Source organism: Narcine bancroftii, chromosome 1 (assembly GCF_036971445.1).
Source record: "Narcine bancroftii isolate sNarBan1 chromosome 1, sNarBan1.hap1, whole genome shotgun sequence".
NCBI classification, from domain to species: domain Eukaryota; kingdom Metazoa; phylum Chordata; class Chondrichthyes; order Torpediniformes; family Narcinidae; genus Narcine; species Narcine bancroftii.
This window is the reverse complement of record NC_091469.1, coordinates 312,960,146-312,980,141: the sequence shown is the minus strand read 5'-3', so window position 1 is coordinate 312,980,141 and position 19,996 is coordinate 312,960,146.

The window sequence follows — 19,996 nt, the reverse complement described above, 5'->3', positions numbered from 1 at the left end:
AATCAGAGGCAGGAAATCAGACATGGGGAATGAGAGGCTGGGAATCAGACACGGGGAATCAGAGGTGGGGAATCAGAGCTGGGGAATCAGAGGTGGGGTATCAGAGTTGGGGAATCAGAGGCGGGGAATCAGATATGGGGAAACAGAGGCGGGGAATCAGAGGCAGGGAAACAGAGGCGGGGAATCAGATATGGGGAATCAGAGGAGGGGAATCAGAGGTTGGGAATCAGAGGCAGGGACTCAGAGGTTGGGATTCAGATGCAGGGAATCAGATGCGGGGAATAAGAGGTGGGGATTCAGAGGCGAGGAATCAGAGGCAGGGAATCAGAGTTGGGGAATCAGAGGCAGGGAATTAGATATGGGGAAACAGAGGCGGGGAATTAGAGGCGGGGAATCAGAGGCCGGGAATAAGAGGCCGGGAATCAGAGGTGGGTAATCAGAGTCCGGGAATCAGAGGCGGGGAATGAGATATGGGGAATTAGAGGCGGGGAATCAGAGGCGGGGAAACAGAGGCGGGGAATCAGATATGGGGAATCAGAGGTGGCGAATCAAAGGCGGTGAATCAGAGATGGGGAATCAGAGGCGGGGAATCAGAGGCAGGGAATCAAACACGGGGAATGAGAGACGGGGAATCATAGCTGGGGAATCAGAGGCGGGGAATCAGAGTTGGGGAATCAGAGGCGGTGAATCAGATATGGGGAAACAGAGGCGGGAAATCAGAGGCGGGGAAACAGAGGCGGGGAATCAGATATGGGGAATCAGAGGTGGGGAATCAGATATGGGGAAACAGAGGCGGGGAATCAGAGGCGGGGAAACAGAGGCGGGGAATCAGATATGGGGAATCAGAGGTGGGGAATCAGTGGTTGGGAATCAGAGGCAGGGAATCAGATATGGGGAATCAGAGGTTGGGAATCAGATGTGCGGAATCAGATATGGGGAATCAGAGTCCGGGAATCAGAGATGGGGAATCAGAGGCGGGGAATGAGATATGGGGAATCAGAGGCGGGGATTCAGAGGCAGGAAATCAGACATGGGGAATGAGAGGCTGGGAATCAGACACGGGGAATCAGAGGTTGGGAATCAGAGCTGGGGAATCAGAGGTGGGGAATCAGAGTTGGGGAATCAGAGGCGGGGAATCAGATATGGGGAAACAGAGGCGGGGAATCAGAGGCAGGGAAACAGAGGCGGGGAATCAGATATGGGGAATCAGAGGAGGGGAATCAGAGGTTGGGAATCAGAGGCAGGGACTCAGAGGTTGGGATTCAGATGCAGGGAATCAGATGCGGGGAATAAGAGGTGGGGATTCAGAGGCGAGGAATCAGAGGCAGGGAATCAGAGTTGGGGAATCAGAGGCAGGGAATTAGATATGGGGAAACAGAGGCGGGGAATTAGAGGCGGGGAATCAGAGGCCGGGAATAAGAGGCCGGGAATCAGAGGTGGGTAATCAGAGTCCGGGAATCAGAGGCGGGGAATGAGATATGGGGAATTAGAGGCGGGGAATCAGAGGCGGGGAAACAGAGGCGGGGAATCAGATATGGGGAATCAGAGGTGGCAAATCAAAGGCGGTGAATCAGAGATGGGGAATCAGAGGCGGGGAATCAGAGGCAGGGAATCAAACACGGGGAATGAGAGACGGGGTATCATAGCTGGGGAATCAGAGGCGGGGAATCAGAGTTGGGGAATCAGAGGCGCTGAATCAGATATGGGGAAACAGAGGCGGGAAATCAGAGGCGGGGAAACAGAGGCGGGGAATCAGATATGGGGAATCAGAGGTGGGGAATCAGATATGGGGAAACAGAGGCGGGGAATCAGAGGCGGGGAAACAGAGGCGGGGAATCAGATATGGGGAATCAGAGGTGGGGAATCAGTGGTTGGGAATCAGAGGCAGGGAATCAGATATGGGGAATCAGAGGTTGGGAATCAGATGTGCGGAATCAGATATGGGGAATCAGAGTACGGGAATCAGAGATGGGGAATCAGAGGCGGGGAATGAGATATGGGGAATCAGAGGCGGGGAATCAGAGGCAGGGAATCAGATGTGCGGAATCAGAGATGGGGAATCAGAGTCCGGGAATCAGAGATGGGGAATCAGAGGCGGGGAAAGAGATATGGGGAATCAGAGGTGGGGAATCAGAGGCGCGGAAACAGATGCTGGGAATCAGATATGGGGAATCAGAGGTGGCGAATCAAAGGCGCTGAATCAGAGATGGGGAATCAGATGCGGGGAATCAGAGGCGGGGAATCAGAGCTGGGGAATCAGAGGCGGGGAATCAGATTTGGGGAATCAGAGGCAGGGAATTAGATATGGGGAAACAGAGGAGGGGAATCAGAGGCGGGGAAACAGAGGCGTGGAATCAGATATGGGGAATCAGAGGTGGGGAATAAGTGGCAGGGAAGCAGAGGCGGGGTATCAGAGCTGGGGAATCAGAGGCGGGGAATCTGAGTTGGGTTATCAGAGGAGGGGAATCAGATATGGGGAAACATGCGGGGCATCAGAGGCGGGGAAACAGAGGCGGGGAATCAGATATGGGGAATCAGAGGTGGGGAATCAGAGGCAGGGAATCAGATATGCGGAATCAGAGATGGGGAATCAGAGGAAGGGAATCAGAGGCATGGAATCAGAATCAGAAGCGGAGAATCAGAGGCCGGGAATCAGAGGCCGGGAATCAGATGCCGGGAATAAGAGGCCGGGAATCAGAGGTGGGGAATCTGAGTCCGGGAATCAGAAATGGGGAATCAGAGGCGGGGAATGAGATATGGGGAATCAGAGGCGGGGAATCAGAGGCGGGGAAACAGAGGCGGGGAATCAGATATGTGGAATCAGAGGTGGCGAATCAAAGGCGCTGAATCAGAGATGGGGAATCAGAGGCGGGGAATCAGAGGCAGGGAATCAAACACAGGGAATCAGAGGTGGGGAATCAGAGTTGGGGAATCAGAGGCGGGGACTCAGATATTGGGGAAACAGAGGCGGGGAATCAGAGGCGGGGAAACAGAGGCGGGGAATCAGATATAGGGAATCAGAGGTGGGGAATCAGAGGTTGCGAATCAGAGGCAGGGAATCAGAGGCGGGGAATCAGAGGCGGGGAATGAGTGGCAGGGAATCAGATATGCGGAATCAGAGATGGGGAATCAGAGGAAGGGAATCAGAGGCGGGGAATCAGAGGCAGGGAATCAGAGGCCGGGAATCATAGGCGGGGAATCAGATATGGGGAATCAGAGGTGGGGAATCAGAGGCAGGGAATCAGATGTGCGGAATCAGAGATGGGGAATCAGAGGCAGAGAATCAGAATCAGAAGCGGGGAATAAGATGACGGGAATCAGAGGTGGGGAAACAGAGTCCGGGAATCAGAGATGGGGAATCAGAGGCGGGGAATGAGATATTGGGAATCAGAGGCGGGGAATCAGAGGCAGGGAAACAGAGGCGGAGAATCAGATATGGGGAATCAGAGATGGCGAATCAAAGGCGTTGAATCAGAGATGGGGAATCAGAGGCGGGGAATCAGAGGCGGGGAATCAGATATGGGGAATCAGAGGTGGCGAATCAAAGGCGCTGAATCAGAGGCCGGGAATCAGAGGCCGGGAATGAGAGGCCGGGAATCAGAGGCTGGAAATCAGAGGCCGGGAATCAGAGGTGGGGAATAAGAGGCACGGAATCAGATGTGCGGTATCAGAGATGGGGAATCACAGGCAGGGAATCAGAGGCGGGGAATCAGAGGCGCGGAATCAGAGGCAGGGAATCGGATGTGCGGAATCAGAGATGGGGAATCAGAGGTGGGGAATCAGAGTCCGGGAATCAGAGATGGGGAATTAGAGGCGGGGAATCAGAGGCGGGGAAACCTAGGTGGGGAATCAGATATGGGGAATCAGAGGTGGGGAATCAGAGGTGCTGAATCAGAGATGGTGAATCAGAGGCGGGGAATCAGAGGCAGGAAATCAGACATGGGGAATGAGAGGCTGGGAATCAGACACGGGGAATCAGAGGTGGGGAATCAGAGCTGGGGAATCAGAGGTGGGGTATCAGAGTTGGGGAATCAGAGGCGGGGAATCAGATATGGGGAAACAGAGGCGGGGAATCAGAGGCAGGGAAACAGAGGCGGGGAATCAGATATGGGGAATCAGAGGAGGGGAATCAGAGGTTGGGAATCAGAGGCAGGGACTCAGAGGTTGGGATTCAGATGCAGGGAATCAGATGCGGGGAATAAGAGGTGGGGATTCAGAGGCGAGGAATCAGAGGCAGGGAATCAGAGTTGGGGAATCAGAGGCAGGGAATTAGATATGGGGAAACAGAGGCGGGGAATTAGAGGCGGGGAATCAGAGGCCGGGAATAAGAGGCCGGGAATCAGAGGTGGGTAATCAGAGTCCGGGAATCAGAGGCGGGGAATGAGATATGGGGAATTAGAGGTGGGGAATCAGAGGCGGGGAAACAGAGGCTGGGAATCAGATATGGGGAATCAGAGGTGGCGAATCAAAGGCGGTGAATCAGAGATGGGGAATCAGAGGCGGGGAATCAGAGGCAGGGAATCAAACACGGGGAATGAGAGACGGGGAATCATAGCTGGGGAATCAGAGGCGGGGAATCAGAGTTGGGGAATCAGAGGCGGTGAATCAGATATGGGGAAACAGAGGCGGGAAATCAGAGGCGGGGAAACAGAGGCGGGGAATCAGATATGGGGAATCAGAGGTGGGGAATCAGATATGGGGAAACAGAGGCGGGGAATCAGAGGCGGGGAAACAGAGGCGGGGAATCAGATATGGGGAATCAGAGGTGGGGAATCAGTGGTTGGGAATCAGAGGCAGGGAATCAGATATGGGGAATCAGAGGTTGGGAATCAGATGTGCGGAATCAGATATGGGGAATCAGAGTCCGGGAATCAGAGATGGGGAATCAGAGGCGGGGAATGAGATATGGAGAATCAGAGGCGGGGAATCAGAGGCAGGGAATCAGATGTGCGGAATCAGAGATGGGGAATCAGAGTCCGGGAATCAGAGATGGGGAATCAGAGGCGGGGAAAGAGATATGGGGAATCAGAGGTGTGGAATCAGAGGCGGGGAAACAGATGCTGGGAATCAGATATGGGGAATCAGAGGTGGCGAATCAAAGGCGCTGAATCAGAGATGGGGAATCAGATGCGGGGAATCAGAGGCGGGGAATCAGAGCTGGGGAATCAGAGGCGGGGAATCAGATTTGGGGATCAGAGGCAGGGAATTAGATATGGGGAAACAGAGGAGGGGAATCAGAGGCGGGGAATGAGTGGCAGGGAATCAGATATGCGGAATCAGAGATGGGGAATCAGAGGAAGGGAATCAGAGGCGGGGAATCAGAGGCAGGGAATCAGAGGCCGGGAATCATAGGCGGGGAATCAGATATGGGGAATCAGAGGTGGGGAATCAGAGGCAGGGAATCAGATGTGCGGAATCAGAGATGGGGAATCAGAGGCAGAGAATCAGAATCAGAAGCGGGGAATAAGATGACGGGAATCAGAGGTGGGGAAACAGAGTCCGGGAATCAGAGATGGGGAATCAGAGGCGGGGAATGAGATATTGGGAATCAGAGGCGGGGAATCAGAGGCAGGGAAACAGAGGCGGAGAATCAGATATGGGGAATCAGAGATGGCGAATCAAAGGCGTTGAATCAGAGATGGGGAATCAGAGGCGGGGAATCAGAGGCGGGGAATCAGATATGGGGAATCAGAGGTGGCGAATCAAAGGCGCTGAATCAGAGGCCGGGAATCAGAGGCCGGGAATGAGAGGCCGGGAATCAGAGGCTGGAAATCAGAGGCCGGGAATCAGAGGTGGGGAATAAGAGGCACGGAATCAGATGTGCGGTATCAGAGATGGGGAATCACAGGCAGGGAATCAGAGGCGGGGAATCAGAGGCGCGGAATCAGAGGCAGGGAATCGGATGTGCGGAAACAGAGGCGGGGAATCAGATATGGGGAATCAGAGGTGGGGAATCAGATATGGGGAAACAGAGGCGGGGAATCAGAGGCGGGGAAACAGAGGCGGGGAATCAGATATGGGGAATCAGAGGTGGGGAATCAGTGGTTGGGAATCAGAGGCAGGGAATCAGATATGGGGAATCAGAGGTTGGGAATCAGATGTGCGGAATCAGATATGGGGAATCAGAGTACGGGAATCAGAGATGGGGAATCAGAGGCGGGGAATGAGATATGGGGAATCAGAGGCGGGGAATCAGAGGCAGGGAATCAGATGTGCGGAATCAGAGATGGGGAATCAGAGTCCGGGAATCAGAGATGGGGAATCAGAGGCGGGGAAAGAGATATGGGGAATCAGAGGTGGGGAATCAGAGGCGCGGAAACAGATGCTGGGAATCAGATATGGGGAATCAGAGGTGGCGAATCAAAGGCGCTGAATCAGAGATGGGGAATCAGATGCGGGGAATCAGAGGCGGGGAATCAGAGCTGGGGAATCAGAGGCGGGGAATCAGATTTGGGGAATCAGAGGCAGGGAATTAGATATGGGGAAACAGAGGAGGGGAATCAGAGGCGGGGAAACAGAGGCGTGGAATCAGATATGGGGAATCAGAGGTGGGGAATAAGTGGCAGGGAAGCAGAGGCGGGGTATCAGAGCTGGGGAATCAGAGGCGGGGAATCTGAGTTGGGTTATCAGAGGAGGGGAATCAGATATGGGGAAACATGCGGGGCATCAGAGGCGGGGAAACAGAGGCGGGGAATCAGATATGGGGAATCAGAGGTGGGGAATCAGAGGCAGGGAATCAGATATGCGGAATCAGAGATGGGGAATCAGAGGAAGGGAATCAGAGGCATGGAATCAGAATCAGAAGCGGAGAATCAGAGGCCGGGAATCAGAGGCCGGGAATCAGATGCCGGGAATAAGAGGCCGGGAATCAGAGGTGGGGAATCTGAGTCCGGGAATCAGAAATGGGGAATCAGAGGCGGGGAATGAGATATGGGGAATCAGAGGCGGGGAATCAGAGGCGGGGAAACAGAGGCGGGGAATCAGATATGTGGAATCAGAGGTGGCGAATCAAAGGCGCTGAATCAGAGATGGGGAATCAGAGGCGGGGAATCAGAGGCAGGGAATCAAACACAGGGAATCAGAGGTGGGGAATCAGAGTTGGGGAATCAGAGGCGGGGACTCAGATATTGGGGAAACAGAGGCGGGGAATCAGAGGCGGGGAAACAGAGGCGGGGAATCAGATATAGGGAATCAGAGGTGGGGAATCAGAGGTTGCGAATCAGAGGCAGGGAATCAGAGGCGGGGAATCAGAGGCGGGGAATGAGTGGCAGGGAATCAGATATGCGGAATCAGAGATGGGGAATCAGAGGAAGGGAATCAGAGGCGGGGAATCAGAGGCAGGGAATCAGAGGCCGGGAATCATAGGCGGGGAATCAGATATGGGGAATCAGAGGTGGGGAATCAGAGGCAGGGAATCAGATGTGCGGAATCAGAGATGGGGAATCAGAGGCAGAGAATCAGAATCAGAAGCGGGGAATAAGATGACGGGAATCAGAGGTGGGGAAACAGAGTCCGGGAATCAGAGATGGGGAATCAGAGGCGGGGAATGAGATATTGGGAATCAGAGGCGGGGAATCAGAAGCAGGGAAACAGAGGCGGAGAATCAGATATGGGGAATCAGAGATGGCGAATCAAAGGCGTTGAATCAGAGATGGGGAATCAGAGGCGGGGAATCAGAGGCGGGGAATCAGATATGGGGAATCAGAGGTGGCGAATCAAAGGCGCTGAATCAGAGGCCGGGAATCAGAGGCCGGGAATGAGAGGCCGGGAATCAGAGGCTGGAAATCAGAGGCCGGGAATCAGAGGTGGGGAATAAGAGGCACGGAATCAGATGTGCGGTATCAGAGATGGGGAATCACAGGCAGGGAATCAGAGGCGGGGAATCAGAGGCGCGGAATCAGAGGCAGGGAATCGGATGTGCGGAATCAGAGATGGGGAATCAGAGGTGGGGAATCAGAGTCCGGGAATCAGAGATGGGGAATTAGAGGCGGGGAATCAGAGGCGGGGAAACCTAGGTGGGGAATCAGATATGGGGAATCAGAGGTGGGGAATCAGAGGTGCTGAATCAGAGATGGTGAATCAGAGGCGGGGAATCAGAGGCAGGAAATCAGACATGGGGAATGAGAGGCTGGGAATCAGACACGGGGAATCAGAGGTGGGGAATCAGAGCTGGGGAATCAGAGGTGGGGTATCAGAGTTGGGGAATCAGAGGCGGGGAATCAGATATGGGGAAACAGAGGCGGGGAATCAGAGGCAGGGAAACAGAGGCGGGGAATCAGATATGGGGAATCAGAGGAGGGGAATCAGAGGTTGGGAATCAGAGGCAGGGACTCAGAGGTTGGGATTCAGATGCAGGGAATCAGATGCGGGGAATAAGAGGTGGGGATTCAGAGGCGAGGAATCAGAGGCAGGGAATCAGAGTTGGGGAATCAGAGGCAGGGAATTAGATATGGGGAAACAGAGGCGGGGAATTAGAGGCGGGGAATCAGAGGCCGGGAATAAGAGGCCGGGAATCAGAGGTGGGTAATCAGAGTCCGGGAATCAGAGGCGGGGAATGAGATATGGGGAATTAGAGGTGGGGAATCAGAGGCGGGGAAACAGAGGCTGGGAATCAGATATGGGGAATCAGAGGTGGCGAATCAAAGGCGGTGAATCAGAGATGGGGAATCAGAGGCGGGGAATCAGAGGCAGGGAATCAAACACGGGGAATGAGAGACGGGGAATCATAGCTGGGGAATCAGAGGCGGGGAATCAGAGTTGGGGAATCAGAGGCGGTGAATCAGATATGGGGAAACAGAGGCGGGAAATCAGAGGCGGGGAAACAGAGGCGGGGAATCAGATATGGGGAATCAGAGGTGGGGAATCAGATATGGGGAAACAGAGGCGGGGAATCAGAGGCGGGGAAACAGAGGCGGGGAATCAGATATGGGGAATCAGAGGTGGGGAATCAGTGGTTGGGAATCAGAGGCAGGGAATCAGATATGGGGAATCAGAGGTTGGGAATCAGATGTGCGGAATCAGATATGGGGAATCAGAGTCCGGGAATCAGAGATGGGGAATCAGAGGCGGGGAATGAGATATGGAGAATCAGAGGCGGGGAATCAGAGGCAGGGAATCAGATGTGCGGAATCAGAGATGGGGAATCAGAGTCCGGGAATCAGAGATGGGGAATCAGAGGCGGGGAAAGAGATATGGGGAATCAGAGGTGTGGAATCAGAGGCGGGGAAACAGATGCTGGGAATCAGATATGGGGAATCAGAGGTGGCGAATCAAAGGCGCTGAATCAGAGATGGGGAATCAGATGCGGGGAATCAGAGGCGGGGAATCAGAGCTGGGGAATCAGAGGCGGGGAATCAGATTTGGGGATCAGAGGCAGGGAATTAGATATGGGGAAACAGAGGAGGGGAATCAGAGGCGGGGAATGAGTGGCAGGGAATCAGATATGCGGAATCAGAGATGGGGAATCAGAGGAAGGGAATCAGAGGCGGGGAATCAGAGGCAGGGAATCAGAGGCCGGGAATCATAGGCGGGGAATCAGATATGGGGAATCAGAGGTGGGGAATCAGAGGCAGGGAATCAGATGTGCGGAATCAGAGATGGGGAATCAGAGGCAGAGAATCAGAATCAGAAGCGGGGAATAAGATGACGGGAATCAGAGGTGGGGAAACAGAGTCCGGGAATCAGAGATGGGGAATCAGAGGCGGGGAATGAGATATTGGGAATCAGAGGCGGGGAATCAGAGGCAGGGAAACAGAGGCGGAGAATCAGATATGGGGAATCAGAGATGGCGAATCAAAGGCGTTGAATCAGAGATGGGGAATCAGAGGCGGGGAATCAGAGGCGGGGAATCAGATATGGGGAATCAGAGGTGGCGAATCAAAGGCGCTGAATCAGAGGCCGGGAATCAGAGGCCGGGAATGAGAGGCCGGGAATCAGAGGCTGGAAATCAGAGGCCGGGAATCAGAGGTGGGGAATAAGAGGCACGGAATCAGATGTGCGGTATCAGAGATGGGGAATCACAGGCAGGGAATCAGAGGCGGGGAATCAGAGGCGCGGAATCAGAGGCAGGGAATCGGATGTGCGGAATCAGAGATGGGGAATCAGAGGTGGGGAATCAGAGTCCGGGAATCAGAGATGGGGAATTAGAGGCGGGGAATCAGAGGCGGGGAAACCTAGGTGGGGAATCAGATATGGGGAATCAGAGGTGGGGAATCAGAGGTGCTGAATCAGAGATGGTGAATCAGAGGCGGGGAATCAGAGGCAGGAAATCAGACATGGGGAATGAGAGGCTGGGAATCAGACACGGGGAATCAGAGGTGTGGAATCAGAGCTGGGGAATCAGAGGTGGGGTATCAGAGTTGGGGAATCAGAGGCGGGGAATCAGATATGGGGAAACAGAGGCGGGGAATCAGAGGCAGGGAAACAGAGGCGGGGAATCAGATATGGGGAATCAGAGGAGGGGAATCAGAGGTTGGGAATCAGAGGCAGGGACTCAGAGGTTGGGATTCAGATGCAGGGAATCAGATGCGGGGAATAAGAGGTGGGGATTCAGAGGCGAGGAATCAGAGGCAGGGAATCAGAGTTGGGGAATCAGAGGCAGGGAATTAGATATGGGGAAACAGAGGCGGGGAATTAGAGGCGGGGAATCAGAGGCCGGGAATAAGAGGCCGGGAATCAGAGGTGGGTAATCAGAGTCCGGGAATCAGAGGCGGGGAATGAGATATGGGGAATTAGAGGTGGGGAATCAGAGGCGGGGAAACAGAGGCTGGGAATCAGATATGGGGAATCAGAGGTGGCGAATCAAAGGCGGTGAATCAGAGATGGGGAATCAGAGGCGGGGAATCAGAGGCAGGGAATCAAACACGGGGAATGAGAGACGGGGAATCATAGCTGGGGAATCAGAGGCGGGGAATCAGAGTTGGGGAATCAGAGGCGGTGAATCAGATATGGGGAAACAGAGGCGGGAAATCAGAGGCGGGGAAACAGAGGCGAGGAATCAGATATGGGGAATCAGAGGTGGGGAATCAGATATGGGGAAACAGAGGCGGGGAATCAGAGGCGGGGAAACAGAGGCGGGGAATCAGATATGGGGAATCAGAGGTGGGGAATCAGTGGTTGGGAATCAGAGGCAGGGAATCAGATATGGGGAATCAGAGGTTGGGAATCAGATGTGCGGAATCAGATATGGGGAATCAGAGTCCGGGAATCAGAGATGGGGAATCAGAGGCGGGGAATGAGATATGGAGAATCAGAGGCGGGGAATCAGAGGCAGGGAATCAGATGTGCGGAATCAGAGATGGGGAATCAGAGTCCGGGAATCAGAGATGGGGAATCAGAGGCGGGGAAAGAGATATGGGGAATCAGAGGTGTGGAATCAGAGGCGGGGAAACAGATGCTGGGAATCAGATATGGGGAATCAGAGGTGGCGAATCAAAGGCGCTGAATCAGAGATGGGGAATCAGATGCGGGGAATCAGAGGCGGGGAATCAGAGCTGGGGAATCAGAGGCGGGGAATCAGATTTGGGGATCAGAGGCAGGGAATTAGATATGGGGAAACAGAGGAGGGGAATCAGAGGCGGGGAAACAGAGGCGTGGAATCAGATATGGGGAATCAGAGGCGGGGAATGAGATATGGGGAATCAGAGGTGGGGAATCAGAGGCGGGGAAACAGATGCTGGGAATCACATATGGGGAATCAGAGGTGGCGAATCAAAGGCGCTGAATCAGAGATGGGGAATCAGAGGCGGGGAATCAGAGGCAGGGAATCAAACACGGGGAATCAGAGGCGGGGAATCAGAGTTGGGGAATCAGAGGCGGGGACTCAGATATTGGGGAAACAGAGGCGGGGAATCAGAGGCGGGGAAACAGAGGCGGGGAATCAGATATGGAGAATCAGAGGCAGGGAATCAGAGGCGGGGAATCAGAGGTGGGGAATGAGTAGCAGGGAATCAGATATGCGGAATCAGAGATGGGGAATCAGAGGCAGGGAATCAGAGGCGGGGAATCAGAGGCAGGGAATCAGAGGCCGGGAATCAGAGGCGGGGAATCAGATATTGGGAATCAGAGGTGGGGAATCAGAGGCAGGGAATAAGATGTGCGGAATCAGAAATGGGGAATCAGAGGCAGAGAATCAGAATCAGAAGCGGGGAATAAGAGGCCGGGAATCAGAGGTGGGGAAACAGATTCCGGGAATCAGAGATGGGGAATCAGAGGCGGGCAATGAGATATTGGGAATCAGAGGCGGGGAATCAGAGGCAGGGAAACAGAGGCGGAGAATCAGATATGGGGAATCAGAGATGGCGAATCAAAGGCGTTGAATCAGAGATGGGGAATCAGAGGCGGGGAATCAGAGGAGGGGAATCAGAGTTGGGGAATCAGAGGCGGGGAATCAGATATGGGGAAACAGAGGTGGGGAATCAGAGGCGGTGAAACAGAGGTGGGGAATCAGATATGGGGAATCAGAGGTGGCGAATCAAAGGTTGTGAATCAGAGATGGGGAATCAGAGGCGGGGAATCAGAGGCAGGGAAACAAACACGGGGAATCAGAGCTGGGGAATCAGAGGCGGGGAATCAGAGATGGGGAATCAGAGGCGTGGAATCAGATATGGGGAAACAGAGGCGGGGAATCAGAGGCGGGGAATCAGAGGCAGGGAATCAGAGGTCGGGAATCAGAGGCGGGGTATCAGATATGGGGAATCAGAGGTGGGGAATCAGAGGCAGGGAATCAGATGTGCGGAATCAGAGGTGGGGAATCAGAGTCCGGGAATCAGAGATGGGGAATCAGAGGCGGGGAATGAGATATTGGGAATCAGAGGCGGGGAATCAGAGGCAGGGAAACAGAGGCGGAGAATCAGATATGGGGAATCAGAGATGGCGAATCAAAGGCGTTGAATCATAGATGGGGAATCAGAGGCGGGGAATCAGAGGCGGGGAATCAGAGTTGGGGAATCAGAGGCGGGGAATCAGATATGGGGAAACAGAGGTGGGAAATCAGAGGCGGGGAAACAGAGGTGGGGAATCAGATATGGGGAATCAGAGGTGGGGAATCAGAGGTTGGGAATCAAACACGGGGAATGAGAGACGGGGAATCATAGCTGGGGAATCAGAGGCGGGGATTCAGAGTTGGGGAATCAGAGGCGGGGAATCAGATATGGGGAAACAGAGGCGGGGAACAGAGGCGGGGAATCAGATATGGGGAAACAGAGGCGGGGAATCAGAGGCGGGGAAACAGAGGCGGGGAATCAGATACAGGGAATGAGATATTGGGAATCAGAGGCGGGGAATCAGAAGCAGGGAAACAGAGGCGGGGAATCAGATATGGGGAATCAGAGGTTGGGAATCAGAGGCAGGGAATCAGAGGTGGGGAATCAGAGGCAGGGAATCAGATGCGGGGAATCAGAGGCGGGGAATCAGAGCTGGGGAATCAGAGGCGGGGAATCAGAGTTGGGGAATCAGAGGCCGGGAATTAGATATGGGGAAACAGAGGAGGGGAATCAGAGCGGGGAAACAGAGGCGGGGAATCAGATATGGGGAATCAGAGGTGGGGAATAAGTTGCAGGGAAGCAGAGGCCAGGTATCAGAGCTGGGGAATAAGAGGCGGGGAATCTGAGTTGGGGTATCAGAGGCGGGGAATCAGATATGGGGAAACAGAGGCGGGGGATCAGAGGTGGGGAAACAGAGGCGGGGAATCAGATATGGGGAATCAGATGTGGGGAATCAGAGGCAGGGAATCAGATGTGCGGAATCAGAGATGGGGAATCAGAGGCTTGGAATCAGAATCAGAAGCGGGGAATCAGAGGCCGGGAATCAGAGGCCGGGAATCAGATGCCGGGAATAAGAGGCCAGGAATCAGAGGTGGGGAATCAGAGTCCGGGAATCAGAGATGGGGAATCAGAGGCAGGGAATGAGATATGGGGAATCAGAGGTGGGGAATCAGAGGCGGGGAAACAGAGGCGGGGAATCAGATATGGGGAATCAGAGGTGGCGAATCAAAGGTTGTGAATCAGAGATGGTGAATCAGAGGCGGGGAATCAGAGGCAGGGAATCAAACACGGGGAATCAGAGGCGGGGAATCAGAGCTGGGGAACCAGAGGCGGGGAATCAGAGTTGAGGAATCAGAGGCGTGGAATCAGATATGGGGAAACAGAGGCAGGGAATCAGAGGCGGGGAAACAGAGGCGGGGAATCAGATATGGGGAATCAGAGGTGGGGAATCAGATATGGGGAAACAGAGGTGGGGAATCAGAGGTGGAAAACAGAGGCGGGGAATCAGTGGTTGGGAATCAGAGGCAGGGAATCAGATATGGGGAATCAGAGTTGGGGAATCAGTGGTTGGGAATCAGAGGCAGGTAATCAGAGGCGGGGAATCAGAGGCGGGGAATCAGAGGCAGGGAATCAGATGTGCGGAATCAGAGATGGGGAATCAGAGTCCGGGAATCAGAGATGGGGAATCAGAGGCGGGGAATGAGATATGGGGAATCTGAGGCGGGGAATCAGAGGTGGGGAAACAGATGCGGTGAATCAGATATGGGGAATCAGAGGTGGCGAATCAAAGGCGCTGAATCAGAGATGGGGAATCAGAGGCGGGGAATCAGAGGCAGGGAATCAAACACGGGGAATCAGAGGCGGGGAATCAGAGTTGGGGAATCAGAGGCGGGGAATCAGAGGCGGGGAAACAGAGGCGGGGAATCAGATATGGGGAATCAGAGGTGGGGAATCAGATGTTACCAATCAGAGGCAGTGAATCAGAGGCGGGGAATCAGAGGCGGGGAATCAGAGGCAGGGAATCAGATGTGCGGAATCAGAGATGGGGAATCAGAGGCAGGGAATCAGAGGCGGGGAATCAGAGGCAGGGAATCAGAGGCCGGGAATCAGAGGCGGGGAATCAGATATGGGGAATCAGAGGTGGGGAATCAGAGGCAGGGTATCAGATGTGCGGAATCAGAGATGGGGAGTCAGAGGCAGAGAATCAGAATCAGAAGCGGGGAATAAGAGGCCGGGAATCAGAGGTGGGGAATCAGAGTCCGGGAATCAGAGATGGGGAATCAGAGGCGGGGAATGAGATATTGGGAATCAGAGGCGGGGAATCAGAGGCAGGGAAACAGAGGCGGGGAATCAGATATGGGGAATCAGAGGTTGGGAATCAGAGGCAGGGAATCAGAAGTGGGGAATCAGAGGCTGGGAATCAGATGCGGGGAATCAGAGGCGGGGAATCAGAGCTGGGGAATCAGAGGCGGGGAATCAGATTTGGGGAATCAGAGGCAGGGAATTAGATATGGGGAAACAGAGGAGGGGAATCAGAGTCGGGGAAACAGAGGCGTGGAATCAGATATGGGGAATCAGAGGTGGGGAATAAGTGGCAGGGAAGCAGAGGCGGGGTATAAGAGCTGGGGAATCAGAGGCGGGGAATCTGAGTTGGGTTATCAGAGGAGGGGAATCAGATATGGGGAAACATGCGGGGCATCAGAGGCGGGGAAACAGAGGCGGGGAATCAGATATGGGGAATCAGAGGTGGGGAATCAGAGGCAGGGAATCAGATGTGCGGAATCAGAGATGGGGTATCAGAGGCATGGAATCAGAATCAGAAGCGGAGAATCAGAGGCCGGGAATCAGAGGCCGGGAATCAGATGCCGGGAATAAGAGGCCGGGAATCAGAGGTGGGGAATCTGAGTCCGGGAATCAAAAATGAGGAATCAGAGGCGGGGAATGAGATATGGGGAATCAGAGGCGGGGAATCAGAGGCGGGGAAACAGAGGCGGGGAATCAGATATGGGGAATCAGAGGTGGCGAATCAAAGGTTGTGAATCAGAGATGGGGAATCAGAGGCGGGGAATCAGAGGCAGGGAAACAAACACGGGGAATCAGAGGCGGGGAATCAGAGCTGGGGAATCAGAGGCGGGGAATCAGAGTTGGGGAATCAGAGGCGTGGAATCAGATATGGGGAAACAGAGGCGGGGAATCAGAGGCGGGGAAACAGAGGCGGGGAATCAGATATGGGGAATCAGAGGTGGGGAATCAGAGGTTGGGAGTCAGAGGCAGGGAATCAGAGGCGGGGAATCAGAGGCGGGGAATCAGAGGCAGGGAATCAGATGTGCAGAATCAGAGAAGGGGAATCAGAGGCAGGGAATCAGAGGCGGGGAATCAGAGGCGGGGAATCAGAGGCCGGGAATCAGAGGCCGGGAATCAGAGGCCGGGAATGAGAGGCCGGAAATCAGAGGCTGGAAATCAGAGGCCGGGAATCAGAGGTGGGGAATAAGAGGCACGGAATCAGATGTGCGGTATCAGAGATGGGGAATCACAGGCAGGGAATCAGAGGCGGGGAATCAGAGGCGCGGAATCAGAGGCAGGGAATCGGATGTGCGGAATCAGAGATGGGGAATCAGAGGTGGGGAATCAGAGTCCGGGAATCAGAGGTGGGGAATTAGAGGCGGGGAATCAGAGGCGGGGAAACCTAGGTGGGGAATCAGATATGGGGAATCAGAGGTGGGGAATCAGAGGTGCTGAATCAGAGATGGTGAATCAGAGGCGGGGAATCAGAGGCAGGAAATCAGACATGGGGAATGAGAGGCTGGGAATCAGACACGGGGAATCAGAGGTGGGGAATCAGAGCTGGGGAATCAGAGGTGGTGAATCAGAGTTGGGGAATCAGAGGCGGGGAATCAGATATGGGGAAACAGAGGCAGGGAATCAGAGGCAGGGAAACAGAGGCGGGGAATCAGATATGGGGAATCAGAGGAGGGGAATCAGAGGTTGGGAATCAGAGGCAGGGACTCAGAGGTTGGGATTCAGATGCAGGGAATCAGATGCGGGGAATAAGAGGTGGGGATTCAGAGGCGAGGAATCAGAGGCAGGGAATCAGAGTTGGGGAATCAGAGGCAGGGAATTAGATATGGGGAAACAGAGGCGGGGAATTAGAGGCGGGGAATCAGAGGCCGGGAATAAGAGGGCGGGAATCAGAGGTGGGTAATCAGAGTCCGGGAATCAGAGGCGGGGAATGAGATATGGGGAATTAGAGGCGGGGAATCAGAGGCGGGGAAACAGAGGCGGGGAATCAGATATGGGGAATCAGAGGTGGCGAATCAAAGGCGGTGAATCAGAGATGGGGAATCAGAGGCGGGGAATCAGAGGCAGGGAATCAAACACGGGGAATGAGAGACGGGGAATCATAGCTGGGGAGTCAGAGGCGGGGAATCAGAGTTGGGGAATCAGAGGCGCTGAATCAGATATGGGGAAACAGAGGCGGGAAATCAGAGGCGGGGAAACAGAGGCGGGGAATCAGATATGGGGAATCAGAGGTGGGGAATCAGATATGGGGAAACAGAGGCGGGGAATCAGAGGCGGGGAAACAGAGGCGGGGAATCAGATATGGGGAATCAGAGGTGGGGAATCAGTGGTTGGGAATCAGAGGCAGGGAATCAGATATGGGGAATCAGAGGTTGGGAATCAGATGTGCGGAATCAGATATGGGGAATCAGAGTCCGGGAATCAGAGATGGGGAATCAGAGGCGGGGAATGAGATATGGGGAATCAGAGGCGGGGAATCAGAGGCAGGGAATCAGATGTGCGGAATCAGAGATGGGGAATCAGAGTCCGGGAATCAGAGATGGGGAATCAGAGGCGGGGAAAGAGATATGGGGAATCAGAGGTGGGGAATCAGAGGCGCGGAAACAGATGCTGGGAATCAGATATGGGGAATCAGAGGTGGCGAATCAAAGGCGCTGAATCAGAGATGGGGAATCAGATGCGGGGAATCAGAGGCGGGGAATCAGAGCTGGGGAATCAGAGGCGGGGAATCAGATTTGGGGAATCAGAGGCAGGGAATTAGATATGGGGAAACAGAGGAGGGGAATCAGAGGCGGGGAAACAGAGGCGTGGAATCAGATATGGGGAATCAGAGGTGGGGAATAAGTGGCAGGGAAGCAGAGGCGGGGTATCAGAGCTGGGGAATCAGAGGCGGGGAATCTGAGTTGGGTTATCAGAGGAGGGGAATCAGATATGGGGAAACATGCGGGGCATCAGAGGCGGGGAAACAGAGGCGGGGAATCAGATATGGGGAATCAGAGGTGGGGAATCAGAGGCAGGGAATCAGATGTGCGGAATCAGAGATGGGGTATCAGAGGCATGGAATCAGAATCAGAAGCGGAGAATCAGAGGCCGGGAAACAGAGGCCGGGAATCAGATGCCGGGAATAAGAGGCCGGGAATCAGAGGTGGGGAATCTGAGTCCGGGAATCAGAAATGGGGAATCAGAGGCGGGGAATGAGATATGGGGAATCAGAGGCGGGGAATCAGAGGCGGGGAAACAGAGGCGGGGAATCAGATATGTGGAATCAGAGGTGGCGAATCAAAGGCGCTGAATCAGAGATGGGGAATCAGAGGCGGGGAATCAGAGGCAGGGAATCAAACACAGGGAATCAGAGGTGGGGAATCAGAGTTGGGGAATCAGAGGCGGGGACTCAGATATTGGGGAAACAGAGGCGGGGAATCAGAGGCGGGGAAACAGAGGCGGGGAATCAGATATAGGGAATCAGAGGTGGGGAATCAGAGGTTGCGAATCAGAGGCAGGGAATCAGAGGCGGGGAATCAGAGGCCGGGAATGAGTGGCAGGGAATCAGATATGCGGAATCAGAGATGGGGAATCAGAGGAAGGGAATCAGAGGCGGGGAATCAGAGGCAGGGAATCAGAGGCCGGGAATCATAGGCGGGGAATCAGATATGGGGAATCAGAGGTGGGGAATCAGAGGCAGGGAATCAGATGTGCGGAATCAGAGATGGGGAATCAGAGGCAGAGAATCAGAATCAGAAGCGGGGAATAAGATTACGGGAATCAGAGGTGGGGAAACAGAGTCCGGGAATCAGAGATGGGGAATCAGAGGCGGGGAATGAGATATTGGGAATCAGAGGCGGGGAATCAGAGGCAGGGAAACAGAGGCGGAGAATCAGAAATGGGGAATCAGAGATGGCGAATCAAAGGCGTTGAATCAGAGATGGGGAATCAGAGGCGGGGAATGAGAGGCGGGGAATCAGATATGGGGAATCAGAGGTGGCGAATCAAAGGCGCTGAATCAGAGGCCGGGAATCAGAGGCCGGGAATGAGAGGCCGGGAATCAGAGGCTGGAAATCAGAGGCCGGGAATCAGAGGTGGGGAATAAGAGGCACGGAATCAGATGTGCGGTATCAGAGATGGGGAATCACAGGCAGGGAATCAGAGGCGGGGAATGAGAGGCGCGGAATCAGAGGCAGGGAATCGGATGTGCGGAATCAGAGATGGGGAATCAGAGGTGGGGAATCAGAGTCCGGGAATCAGAGATGGGGAATTAGAGGCGGGGAATCAGAGGCGGGGAAACCTAGGTGGGGAATCAGATATGGGGAATCAGAGGTGGGGAATCAGAGGTGCTGAATCAGAGATGGTGAATCAGAGGCGGGGAATCAGAGGCAGGAAATCAGACATGGGGAATGAGAGGCTGGGAATCAGACACGGGGAATCAGAGGTGGGGAATCAGAGCTGGGGAATCAGAGGTGGGGTATCAGAGTTGGGGAATCAGAGGCGGGGAATCAGATATGGGGAAACAGAGGCGGGGAATCAGAGGCAGGGAAACAGAGGCGGGGAATCAGATATGGGGAATCAGAGGAGGGGAATCAGAGGTTGGGAATCAGAGGCAGGGACTCAGAGGTTGGGATTCAGATGCAGGGAATCAGATGCGGGGAATAAGAGGTGGGGATTCAGAGGCGAGGAATCAGAGGCAGGGAATCAGAGTTGGGGAATCAGAGGCAGGGAATTAGATATGGGGAAACAGAGGCGGGGAATTAGAGGCGGGGAATCAGAGGCCGGGAATAAGAGGCCGGGAATCAGAGGTGGGTAATCAGAGTCCGGGAATCAGAGGCGGGGAATGAGATATGGGGAATTAGAGGTGGGGAATCAGAGGCGGGGAAACAGAGGCTGGGAATCAGATATGGGGAATCAGAGGTGGCGAATCAAAGGCGGTGAATCAGAGATGG